Consider the following 12,529-nt stretch of genomic DNA (forward strand, 5'->3'; position numbering starts at 1 on the left):
GAGGGAATACTTTTCCAGCATTTGAAAACTATTATCTAATGCAGCAAAAAAAGTCATTCACATCATTGACAAAGAGGTGAAATTCCATACAAACTGGTGCAGCCACTCTGGAAAACAGTATGGAGTTTCCTCCAAAAGTTAAAAATAGAACTACCCTACAACCCAGCAATTGCACTACTAGGTATTTATCCAAAAGATACAAAAATACAGATTCAGAGGGGCACATGCACCCCAATGTCTATAGCAGCACTATCAACAATAGCCAAATTATGGAAGGAGCTCAAACGTACATCAATTGATGAATGGATAAAGAAGATATGGTACACACACACACACACACACACACACACTGGAATATTACTCAGCCATCAAAAAGAATGAAATCTTGCCATTTTCAGTGACATGGATGGAGCTAGAGTGTATTATGCTAAATGAAACAAGTCAGTCAGATAAAGACAAATACTATATGATTTCACTCATATGTGGAATTTAAGAAACAAACAGATGAACATAGGGGAAAAGAGAGGGGCAAATCATGAAATAGACTCTTAACAATAGAAAAAAACCTGAAGGTTACTGGAGGAGAGGTGGGCAGGAATGGGTTAAATAGGTAATGGTATTAAGAAGGGCACATGTTGGGGTGCCTGGATGGCTCAGTCGGTTAAGCGTCCGACTTCGGCTCAGGTCATGATCTCACGGCTGGTGAGTTTGAGCCCCGAGTTGGGCTCTGTGCTGACAGCTCAGAGCCTGGAGCCTGTTTCAGATTCTGTGTCTCCCTCTCTCTCTCTGACCCTCCCCCGTTCATCCTCTGTCTCTCTCTGTCTCAAAAGTAAATAAACGTTAAAAAAAATTTTTTTAAAGAAGGGCACATGTTGTGATGAGCAGTGGGTGTTGTATGTAAGTGATTAATCACTAAATTCTACTCCTGAAACTAATATTATACCACATGTTTAACTAAATAGAATTTAAATAAAAATTTGAAATTAAAAAAAAAGAGGTGAAATTTCAAAATATGTAGTGGTGAAGCTGAAGAGGTTTAAATTTAATGACTATAATTTATATGAGGTTTGAGAAACAGTTTTACAGAAGAACATGTATCAGATCTAATGACAATAAATTTATATGAAAAAAAGCACATTGGAATGCAACTCCATTTGTCAAATTATGGTTGAATCGCAACTATCAGTTACAGATATAAGAGTTTGGCAAAAGTCAGTGGAAGTATTCTACGAGAATCAATTAGCTAGATAGAATTTATGATAAAGAATATTGTAGAAACTTAACAGAAACCCATGGGGGAGGGGAAGGAAAAAAAAAAAAAGAGGTTAGAGTGGGAGAGAGCCAAAGCATAAGAGACTCTTAAAAACTGAGAACAAACTGAGAGTTGATGGGGGGTGGGAGGGAGAGGAGGATGGGTGATGGGTATTGAAGAGGGCATCTTTTGGGATGAGCACTGGGTGTTGTATGGAAACCAATTTGACAATAAATTTCATATATTAAAAAAAATAATAAATACATAAATGAATAACCTAAAAAAAAGAATATTGTATATGTCATCACATATACAATATGTGTAAATTTTGTTACTCATATTAGTAAAATGTATAATGAACTTATGGATGCAGGCATATGGACCCATTTTTGGAGAGCTCGTTGTTAAAAATTTGCCAGCATACTGCTGCTCAACAGCCTTCACATACCCAAAGCAACAGCTATATCCCTAGTTCTACAAAGGCAGAGATTGCCAACATCTACCAACACCCACCCACTCTTACCATGGACCTTTTTCTAAGACTCCCACCTTTCAGAGTTTGGACCTTGGTATATATTTGCTCTTGTTTTCCATCTCTGTCTTTTTGCCTCACCTTTCAAAGTATCTCTTCAGATTTGTCTCATACCTCCTCAACTGATTTTTTCATTTATGCTCTCCGATATTTAACATCCAAGACTTTTTTCTTCCTGATCATTCTTTTTATGGCATTCTCTTCTCTAGTGGATTCAATAACTTCTCTTGATTCTCTGAAAATATTCATGATAGAGTGTTGGATTTTTTTTTTTTAAGAGTGTTTACCTCCCCACCTAGTCTCTTTCTGCCACATAGCTTTTATCTTTTTGTTTGTTCATTTGTTTTGTTTTGTCTCTGTCTTTTCTAGTAGATGCTCTCCTTGGCTCTCTGAGGGTCTTTGCTGTCTCTACGTGAGGCATTAGTAAAAGAACAAGCCTCCTTGATGAAATGGCTGATTCCCAAACTAGGGCAGAGAAAGTAGTAGATGAGTCCAGAATATCCCCTTATGCAAGAAAGTGCCAGAAAGTCCATCTTACGATGGACATAAGGGGCAGCAGAAAGGGGCTCCCGGTGGATAAATCTAGAATGAACTGAGCATAATATGCACATATAGCATAATATATTGAGCATAATATTTCATAATATACATATATATAGTAAGACTATATATAACTCATTGATCGAAATAAAATCCATGAGATGACATTAATACAACTTCATAAATAAATAAATAAATAAATAAATAAAGAGGGAAAGCTCTTCCTTGTACCAGGAAAATAACTAATAAATATAAAAGGCAATGGTGGCATTAGAAAATTATCTCCAGATAACATCCGTATAATAATTGATTCAGGCAAGAATAATCGATGATTTGAAAACTGGTGGATAATGAATATTTATTAATTACAAAGGAAAAAACAATAACTTTACACTGAAGATATTTGGCAGACACCTCGTTTAAGCAGGTGATTAAAGTTAACATCACTGGCAAAGGGATAAATGGGCGTCATGTGCCTCCTGACATGTGAACTAACACAACATCATTTGTGTGATATTGCTGTCAACGGTTCCCTCAGGAGGAAACATCAGACAAACTGAAACTAAAGGACATTCTGCAAAATACCTGTCCTGTACTCTTGAAAAAATGTCAATGTGGCAAAGAAAGACTGAGGAATTGCTTCAGATTAAAGGAGCCTAAAGAGACATGACAACTAAATGCAGCACATGATCTGGGATTTTCTGCTCTAAAGGACATTATTGGCACAGTTGGCTAAATCTGAATAAGGTCTGTAGATATAATAGCCCTGAATCAATGTTAATTTCAATGTTAAAAAGAATGTCCTCAGTTTTGAGAAACACACTGAATTATTCAGGGGCAAAGGGGCATCATGTTCAGTGAAAAAATAATATGTTGATATTAGGGGAATTTGGTGAAGAGTAGACAGGAATTCTTGCAATTTTTCTCTAAGTCTGAAATTAGGCCAAAAAACAAAACAAAACAAAACAAAACCACTCCACACAGTTAAGAAAAATTCTAAAGCTGACTGGGAGCTGTGTGCGCATAGGTCGGGGGTGTGGACAATGGGCCTGGGGGAGGGGGCCTGCTGGGGCCACTTCATTAGGCGCCACCCCTCTTCCCAGTTTCATCTTCCACTCTCCTGCCTAGAGGTGTCTGCCTGGTTGCCAGGTGCCAGGAGTTGAATGGGGCAGGGAAAGTGGTGTTGTGCTGGGGACTCAACATTCACTTAATCTCCTGTTTTCCCACCCTCAAGTCCCCTCCTCCCAGGCCAGAGACCCTCTCCAAAGAATAAACCTCCAGTCCTCTGCCCAGGTTGGGGGAGGGGGTAGTCTGGGCTCAGGGGGAAGAAACCAGGGGGTCTAACTGCTCTCGGCTTTCAGCCACACCTACTTCTAGAAGTACCCGAGCCTTTTCGGAGTTCCCAAGGTAGAATCTGGCTGCTTGTAAATCTAGCAAACCCACTGCGGTTTAAGATGCACCTTTCCAAGTCTGTCGAGCTAAATGTCTGAGCTCCACTCCCAGCTTCCAAAAGCTGCTGTCATCTTGTCTCCTGTTCCCTTTGTCCTTGTGGCTTTAAATATTTTAATAAAACCATCCGCTGTCATTTTTCCTGGAGTTTCAGGAAAGAGCATGTGTATCCAACCTGTCATCTTTAATTGGAAGTCCTTTGTTATGTTCTCTAATCTTTCTACAATGACCATATATTTCTTGTGCAATTTTAAAATATATTTAAGCACATGAAAGAGTTAAATGTTGTGAAACCATGTAAAACAATTTAAGAATGGGATATTTATCAGGTTTCTGACGGGAAGATAACTAAGCTCTGAGAAGGAGCTGGGCGGTGTACGAAAAATAATAGGAGATGCTGCTCATTGGCAATGTGCCATGAAGGCAAAAGCATTCCTCTCCGAACGCGTTTTTAACCTTCCAACAGCGACTATTAAAGATGGAGAGCACCTGGTGTGTATTGGAAGGGTCCGCAGGGCGAAAAAAGCTAGCAAAAGACTATGATAGTTCTGGAGCTCAAATTTCACCAAATCCTAGAGGCGGCAGGTACGCGCACAGCACGAAGGCCAAGGCCCTCCTTGGGGCTGAAGATTTGAAAGAGGCTACTCCCGGAGGGGCTCGCTTAGATCCTAGGTTAGAACCAGGCATCTGTCCCCCGCACCAACACGAAGTCAGGATAAATCCAGGGGTGAGTCAAGTCTAAGGCTCGGTGCCAAACCCAGACCCTCTGCCAGTCGGATGCAGAGAGCGAGTCCCCAGCGCGAGCTCCGCATCTGGATGCACCCGCGCTCACCTCCAGCTGCGTCCTCAGCTGCGCCGCGGCCTGGAAGGGGTGGCGCCGCGAGGAGCGGCCTTTCCAGCTCTAGCCACACAGGGGCAGCAGAGGACAGGCGGAGAAAACCGAGAGGCTCTTGGGGATGGGGGTGGGAGAGGGTAGGACACTGGGAGAAAGACCTAGAGAGGGATACAAAGTACACAAAAAAGAGGTGGCAGAAAAATGGAGAGAGTGGCGAGGAAACTGACAGCCCGGCACTCAGGGAGAGCCTGGAGGCCCCAGAATTATAAAGGAAGGAAGCACTACTCACAGTGAGAGAATTCCTCACTTGTGCAGCGTGCCGCTGGCTCACCTTGTGATGTAAGTATAATGAACCCATTTCAGAGATGAAGAAACTCAGGATGACAAATTACATGGTCAGCGAAGTCACAGAATTGGCCCTAGATCGTTTACTGGCTGGGGGATTTAACTTCTCTGTGCCTTGTTTTCCTTCCCTGCCTCACAGGGTTGTTATAAGGGTTAAATGAGACGACAGGCAAAGCGCTAGACTAGCTCTCGGCACATAGTAAACACTCAACAAATGCCAAGGGTTATTATTTATCTTTGTTGTTGAATCCTCACAACATGGAGAGGCGCCCTTGGATTCCAGGTTTGCGGAGTGCTGCTGAGAACTACTCCCCCCATGTTAGAGTTGGGGAAACAGGCTGGGAAAGATTGCATGACTTAGCATCCAGGTCTACAGCCAGGGTATAGCAGAGCCAAAATGCAAAATCAGGTCGCTTGTCCCTTTCTTCTACCATGCCAGCTGCCTCAGCAGGGGGCAGAAAGTGCGTGCTCAGCCCAAGTTGCTAAAGTTTGGTTCGGCCCTTTCCCACTGAGCACAGCCTGCTGCCAGGCCCTGGGCTGGAGAGGCAGCCGGGGGGTCAGCAGCATGTTTTCATGGCCAAGCAGCTCACTGAGGGAATGACTGACCAGAGCTGGACAGGGGTGGGAGTTCTGTTGGACATGCTCGCTGTTCCTGTCAGGGACAAAGAGAAGAGATCCTGGTTCCGCTCACATACCCACAGTTTCCAGCCTTCAGTGACAAACATCTGGACAAAGAGCACACCAAACGGATTGCATGGGAGAGGCACACATTGGCATCGGAAAGGGGCTGTACCTGTCTTTGAAAGCCTGGTCTCCGATTACTCCTGAGTCCCCCTGGATGAGATACTTAACCTCCCTCTCCTTCCTGCCCTCTTCATCTGCAAAATGAGGGTAACAGCAATCCTTTCTTCCTCAATGAGGTGGGGAGGAGGGGGTAGGAGGATGAAATGAGGTGACCAGTGCACAGGACCAGCCTGGCACACAGGATGTTCCAAGCAAGGAGCTCTGTTATTATTTCTAAAAGAGGAATGATAATGCTCTCACAGAATTACTTCAAAGAGTAAAAGAAATGAGGCATGTTCCAGTGCCTCCAACACAGCTGATACTCAGGAAATGAGACTTAAATCTACTGCCAGGCTTTGTAGAGTTGAAGGGGGACACACACACCCTGATACAGCTGGTCTTTCAGGCAACAATAACTTGGGGACAAAGCCCCTCCCACCCCCAACCACGCACCTCAAGAAGAATGTGTGCGAGGGACAGTGACACCTTTGTAGGAAAGTGAGCTTTGGGGCCTCCTGGTCAGCCCCTGCTGTGCCCACTGATAGTGAATGTGCACCACCTGTATACCACCCTCACCCCTTTGCCTCACTCTCAGCAGGTGGCCCCAGACTCTGCATCAGTCCGCTGTGACCCCCAGCTTCCCCTTTTACCAGTTGCCAACGTCCTCCACCGTCCTTGCCCTTGCCCTTCTGTCCCTCTAAAAAGCAGGATCCTTCCTCCTGCCCAAAACCACCTCCACCCCCCCAGCCATGCACCTCCTCATCTGTCAGCTCCTCTCCCTCCTGGCCCCTTCCCACCAGCACGTGAACTTGCCCCTCACACCAGCAGGCTGCCCTCCCACAGTCTTCCTTCCTCCCATATTTCCAAATAAGGTCACATTTTGAGGTTCCTGATAAACATGAATTTGGGGAGGATAATATGCAACCCAGTACATTTAAACTCAGGAGATTTCACATAAATATCTAAATCACCACTTCTCTTTTCTTTTTTTCTTTAAGTTTATTTATTTATTTTGAGAGGGGGGAGGGGCAGAGAGAGGGAGAGAGGGAATCCCAAGCAGGTTCCATGCTGTCGACTGTGGTGGCACACAGCACGAGGTAGGGCTCGATCTCATGAACTGTGAGTTGGGCGCTTAACTAACTGAACCACCCAGGCACCTCACCACTTCTCTTTTAAGAAAACCAGATGTGACCCCACATCACCCTGCACCCCAGATCCCCCCATGGTGATGAGTGGCTGGAGCTGAGAGGTGGGGAGCACTACCGCAGTCTCTTCTGAAGGCGTCAGACGACTGCAGGAGCACGCCAAGATTAAAGACAGCCAACACACTCATCTTCCTTAAAACTAGTGGCAACCTTCTGTCAGAGGAAGAGAGGAAGCAGCAAAGTGGTGTGCGTGCAACTTTTAAAGAGGCAACTGCTCTCAACCCAAGTATTTCTCTCAGTCGCATTGCCTACCTGGTCCTGGTCAGGATTTTCATCTGGAGGCTGGCTAGATAGTAATGCCATGCTTATGTGACTGTCACTCACTGGGTGCAGCAGTCACTCTCCATACCCACAGCCCTCGTTCTTACCATTCCTGCCCACCTTCCAACTACCAGCACATGCACTGCTTTACCTAAGGGCCTCCTCTGGCTACTGGAGCCCATGTCTCACCTCCGCAGCGCCCCCTCCCCAGACACACGTGCCAGCCTTCAAACACTGGCCAACAGAAGTGGGGGTGTGAACACCCCAGCTCCCTCACCCTGTGGGCAGGATGACTCTAAAGCTCATGTTCCCCACTGAAGTTCCCAGATGGCTGTACAATAAAGCTCCAGCCGCTCACTGTGGTAACATGTTCAGTGACACTCCCTCAGGTGGCCCACTGCCTGCCTGTCTCACTTCCCATCTCTTCTGGGAAGTGCTTTATGGGGTCACCTGTCAGATAAAGTGTTTGCACAAGAGCAACAGTGTTAGGGCGGGCTCCTGGAGGAACCTAGGTTTGAGAACAGAGACATGGCCTGCTTGCCTTGTTTGTCTTTCCATCCACAGCACAGAGCACAGTGGATGAGTACATCATAAAGAGTACTTATTATTCATTCATTTATTCTGCAGTATGTAATCTAGCTCCACTCTAGGCCTGGCCTGGGTTAGGTGCTGGGATACAATGATGAGAGGATCCACTGTGTTTCCTGCCCTCCTAAAGCTTCCAATCCAGGGAAGCTGATTTGTTTTTAATGTTTATTTATTTTTGAGAGGGAGAGAGAGAGAGTACATGCAAGCTGGGGTGGGGCAGAGAGCAAGGGAGACAGAGAACCCAAGCAGGCTCTGTTCAGTCAGTACAGAGCCTGATGTAGGGATCAAACTCACGAACCATGAGATCGGGACCTGAGCTGAAGTCAGACATTTAACCATCTGAGCCACCCAGGTGTCTCCAGGGAAGACTGACCTTTAAGGAAACAGAGATTTCTGCCCTCCTAGAAGCCTACAGCTTGGCCCTTGAAAACTTAAGATCGTAAAAAAGTGGAAACAGCACAAGCTGGCAAAGAGTGAGAACAGCACAAGCTGGCAAAATGAGTGGGGTGATCTTTCATTCACTAAGCAAATATCCACTGAGCATTTCTTCAGGCTCTCCTGAAGGCAGGGGTACAAACATGTCAACAGCGAGAAAGAACACCAAGAGGTCAAACAGAGACTATGGCAGCACCAAGGAAGGACTAACTCAGCCTAGCAGGTCCAGGAGGACTCCCTGGAGGAGGTGTCACTTGAGCTGAATTTTGAAGTATAGGAAGGCTTTTGCAAAATCTGGAAAGGAAAGAGCATTCTACACAAAGAAACTGCATGTAGAAAGGTAGGGAGGTGTGAAGATGGGGAACGAGTGGCTTGATGTGGGTGGGACAAAGGAGAGGGCTCAGAAAGGAGGAGCAGGCAGGGGCAGGAATATGAAGTTGCTCCTATGCTAGTCTCAGGCATTCACACCTCATTAGGACTCAGTTTTCTCCTCAGTAGAATGAAAATGTTGAGGCTCTTGTAAGGATAAAATCTATTAATGCAAGAGAAGATCTGGCATTTATACAACACCTGGCATTTCACTGGCCCTCAGGGAATAGTAGCTACTTTATCCTGAGAATAAATCCTAGGAAGTCACTGCAGGATTTAAAACCATACAGTGGCATGGTCAGCCTGGAGCTTTGGGAAATGCCAGTGAGGAGGTTGCTGTGGTCAGAAGAGGTCACCTGCATGGTTTCCAGGCATACCGATAGTTTCCTATGTCTTTCTGCCAGAGAGCTTTCTCTAGTATTGGAGAGAATCACGTGCAAGGCAGGCCAGAAATGCAAAGGAGTTAATATTCCAGGGGCAACCATCTCCCAAGAAGCATTGGGAATCAGTGGATAAGACCTTCCACTTCTTGTGGTAACATGTTCAGTGACACTGCCCACTGTGGGACAGTTCACTGCCTCTCAGAGGGTCCCCAGTTGGATTGAGCTCCAGGTGATGCCAGAGGTAACCCACTCATTAGTATATCTTTTATTAGCTTTTCTCCATTTCTTATCTCACTACTGTACTCTCTCACTATGCCTCATAGGACCACCTCCAAAATAAACTACTTATACCCAAATTCATGTCTCAAGATCTACTCTTGGGGAAACCCAAACCAAACAGGTGGCAACAGAAATGATCCTAGAAAGCAGGCCTCAGGAGGAGATTCTAGAATTAAATTACTAGGCAGCTAGATGGCCAAAAAAAAAAAAAAGAAAACAAATCCTGTTTCTGCTGGGAAGTGAGATGCTTTTGTAGCAGCACAATGACTGACTGACTCTAGCCTGTGATAGACTGGGCAGATATAGAAGTGGAAAGAAAACCAACAACCATGCCATAGCTCCAGCCCTTGAAAGCAACGGAAGTAATGGTAATTATAAGGATTGTGGAGTTGATTAGGTTGTGTCACCTTGAAGAAAGATGATCTGTCAAGCTGTTAAGTCCACCATCGACTCAGGGCACATTTGAAAACTAAAAGGTCTCCATGGCACAATTTAAAGAGACATTCATCTCCTGCAGCAGGAGAGCAGACTGTGCTGAAAATCAGCCCAAGACTTGATTGGAACCATGACTAAGTTAGAAAAGAGACCGAATCCACAGCTCCAGTAAGTCCTGAGACAAAGTCCAAGTCCCAGTAGAGTGGCAGAAGTAGGACGCTAAGACTTAGTATTTTGACTTGAGAACCTTAGGCCCCACATCTTCCTGAGCCCTGTAGGTTGGCACAAATGCTTCCTCTCCCCGCATAGAGGGGAGTAGCCTCTCATTGCCAGGAGACCATGTGAAGTCCTCCTAAAGGCAATTGTCTTCCAAGGTAATAATTGTTTTCCTGCCTCCTCCCACCCCACCCCACCACCCATGACATGTAGGCCAAAATCTAGGTCTGATCTCAGCATGGTTTGATGGAGAAGTACTGTCCCTTACATGGCAGGTAATAGATTATTCACCATCAGAGCTGCAGGAACCAACTAATATATACCAGGAGAAACTAGAAGATTATATATGAAAGCATATCTTGAGGGTGCTGGGCCATGGTAGAGGAAGAATATTAAGCTGGATAGGAAGTAGTTTATCGAAGTAGGTGCTCCTCTCACTCAGGACTTCACATCCTGGCAAAGATGTTCAAAGCCAGTCATAACACATTGCTAGGGTGGTTTCTTGAAGCTTGGAGATGGCATTGGCCTACAGTAAATGAAGCAGAAATACCATAACTGCCTTGGCAGAGCATTATGGAAGAGGTCGGAAAGTTCAGAGAAGTGGGCACGCTCAAATGGATTTATGATGCAAGACCAGACAGCCACCGACGAAGTTCTGTAAGAGGGCTAGAGAACACTCCCTTTACTATGCACTATGGAACAACAGGGAATGCACTATTAAAAACTCAGTGTTGGCTTTTTTCTATAAGCCAAGTTGGTGGTAAAGATGCGGCTATGGAACTGGGCTACCTGGTGTCAATGGGAAGAAGGAATCTGGACTATCAAAAGTCAGATAGTGGCACTTAAACATCAGAAACAAGGTGGGTGTTAAATGGGCAACAAAACTGGAATGGTAACCAAAGACCCTGACCCACAGGGTTATGTGGTGAAGGCTAATAGTGTTTCCAGAGGAGACATATGGGCAGCCATCTAGAGTGTTGACTTACTTATAAACCAAAAAAATATAAAGAGCATGGAAGCAGAAAACTGATAATCAGTTGCCACAATGGAAAATCATGATCCTTTGCCTAGTTTCTAGAGTTGAACCAGTTCTCAGATCCAGAGTCCATTAATTGAAGGAGAAGCCAGGTCCCCTTGAGGAAAGACCAAGAAATCCCATAGCAAACATATACAGTACATATTACCCTTGTCCCCAAAAGCCCTATAACCAGTTACCAGACAATCCATACTGAAGAAAGGGGAACACCCACAGCTATTGAATAAAACTTCTAAACTTCTAGCCAGGAAACTCAGCATGCCATCATAGCTCCCTTGTTGGATTGTGGTTATATAAAGGGAAGAAGATATATGGAGTCTTGGCCCAAGTCCATCTCACATGGAATCCATCCTGTGAGAAAAGGTCTTAGTGAGAGCTCCTAAAACTGCCCCCTGCACAGGACAAGAATTGGAATCAGAAGCAGTGCTACAGCATAAGTAGAATGGCAGAAATTAGCGCCAGCATCAATGAATTAAAGAATGCAGGGGTGGTGATTTTTAGCATATCCCTCTCTAGTTTACCATTATATTCCCTGAAAAGAAAAAAAAAGATCATTGTGGATAATAGTGGACTACCAGAAACTTAACCAAGTGACAGATCCAGTCACAGCTGTTATGCCAGAAATGTATCTCCACTAGAATCAGTCAACACTTGGCATAGAGCTATTGGTGCAGCAAACATATTTTCAATCCCCATCAAAAAAGAAGATCAAAAGCAATTCAGAGTTCTCATTTCACATTCCCCTAGGATGAGTAGCAAACACGTTGACCTTGTTGCCCCAGGGCTATGATTATCCTTCTTGCTGTCTCCATGTAACCAAAGGAACATTGGTCATTTTGACATTTCCCCAGAACATCATCATACTGGTCCAGTATACTAAAGACATCATGCTAATCAGATCTCATGAGCAGAAGTACTCTGTATACCTTGGAAAGAAACATGTGTACTAGAAAGTAGGAGATTAATCCTACAAATATTAAGGGGTCTGCCACATCAATAACAACTTCTGGTACTCTAATGGCATAGGGCATCCTAGGACATCCCATTGCCCCAAAGTAAAGGCTAAGTTATTGCACCTTTTATTTACTATAACTAAGAAAAAGTCACAGCCCTTGATAAGCCCTTTGGGTTTTAAATACAGCCCACATTTACTTATACTGTTATAATCCAATTTTGGGGTGACTGGGAAGTTTACCTATTTTGAGAGGGCTCTACAGCTGGTTTAGGTTGCTGTAGAAGCTGACCAATAAATTCAGTGGTGTTAGAGGTAGCCATGGTAGATAGGAGGCTGTGAGAAATCTCTGACAAGCACCCAAATCAGAGTTTCAGTATAGACTTCTAGGATTCTGGAGGAATGCTATTCATATTTCTGCAGCAGAGAAGCTTTTGCCATTCAAAGACAGGCTGCTGGCATGCTATTGGGCCTAAGGAGAGACTGAGAACCTGACCTAAAACATTAAATGACTATGAAACCAGAGATGCTTATCAAGAGCTGGATATTATCACAACCACAAAACAATTCTATCATACAATATAAATGGTACATTTGGTACTAGGGTTGAGAAGGTCCGGAAGGTCCAAATAGG

Source organism: Prionailurus bengalensis, chromosome C1 (genome assembly GCF_016509475.1).
Source record: "Prionailurus bengalensis isolate Pbe53 chromosome C1, Fcat_Pben_1.1_paternal_pri, whole genome shotgun sequence".
In the NCBI taxonomy this organism is placed as follows: domain Eukaryota; kingdom Metazoa; phylum Chordata; class Mammalia; order Carnivora; family Felidae; genus Prionailurus; species Prionailurus bengalensis.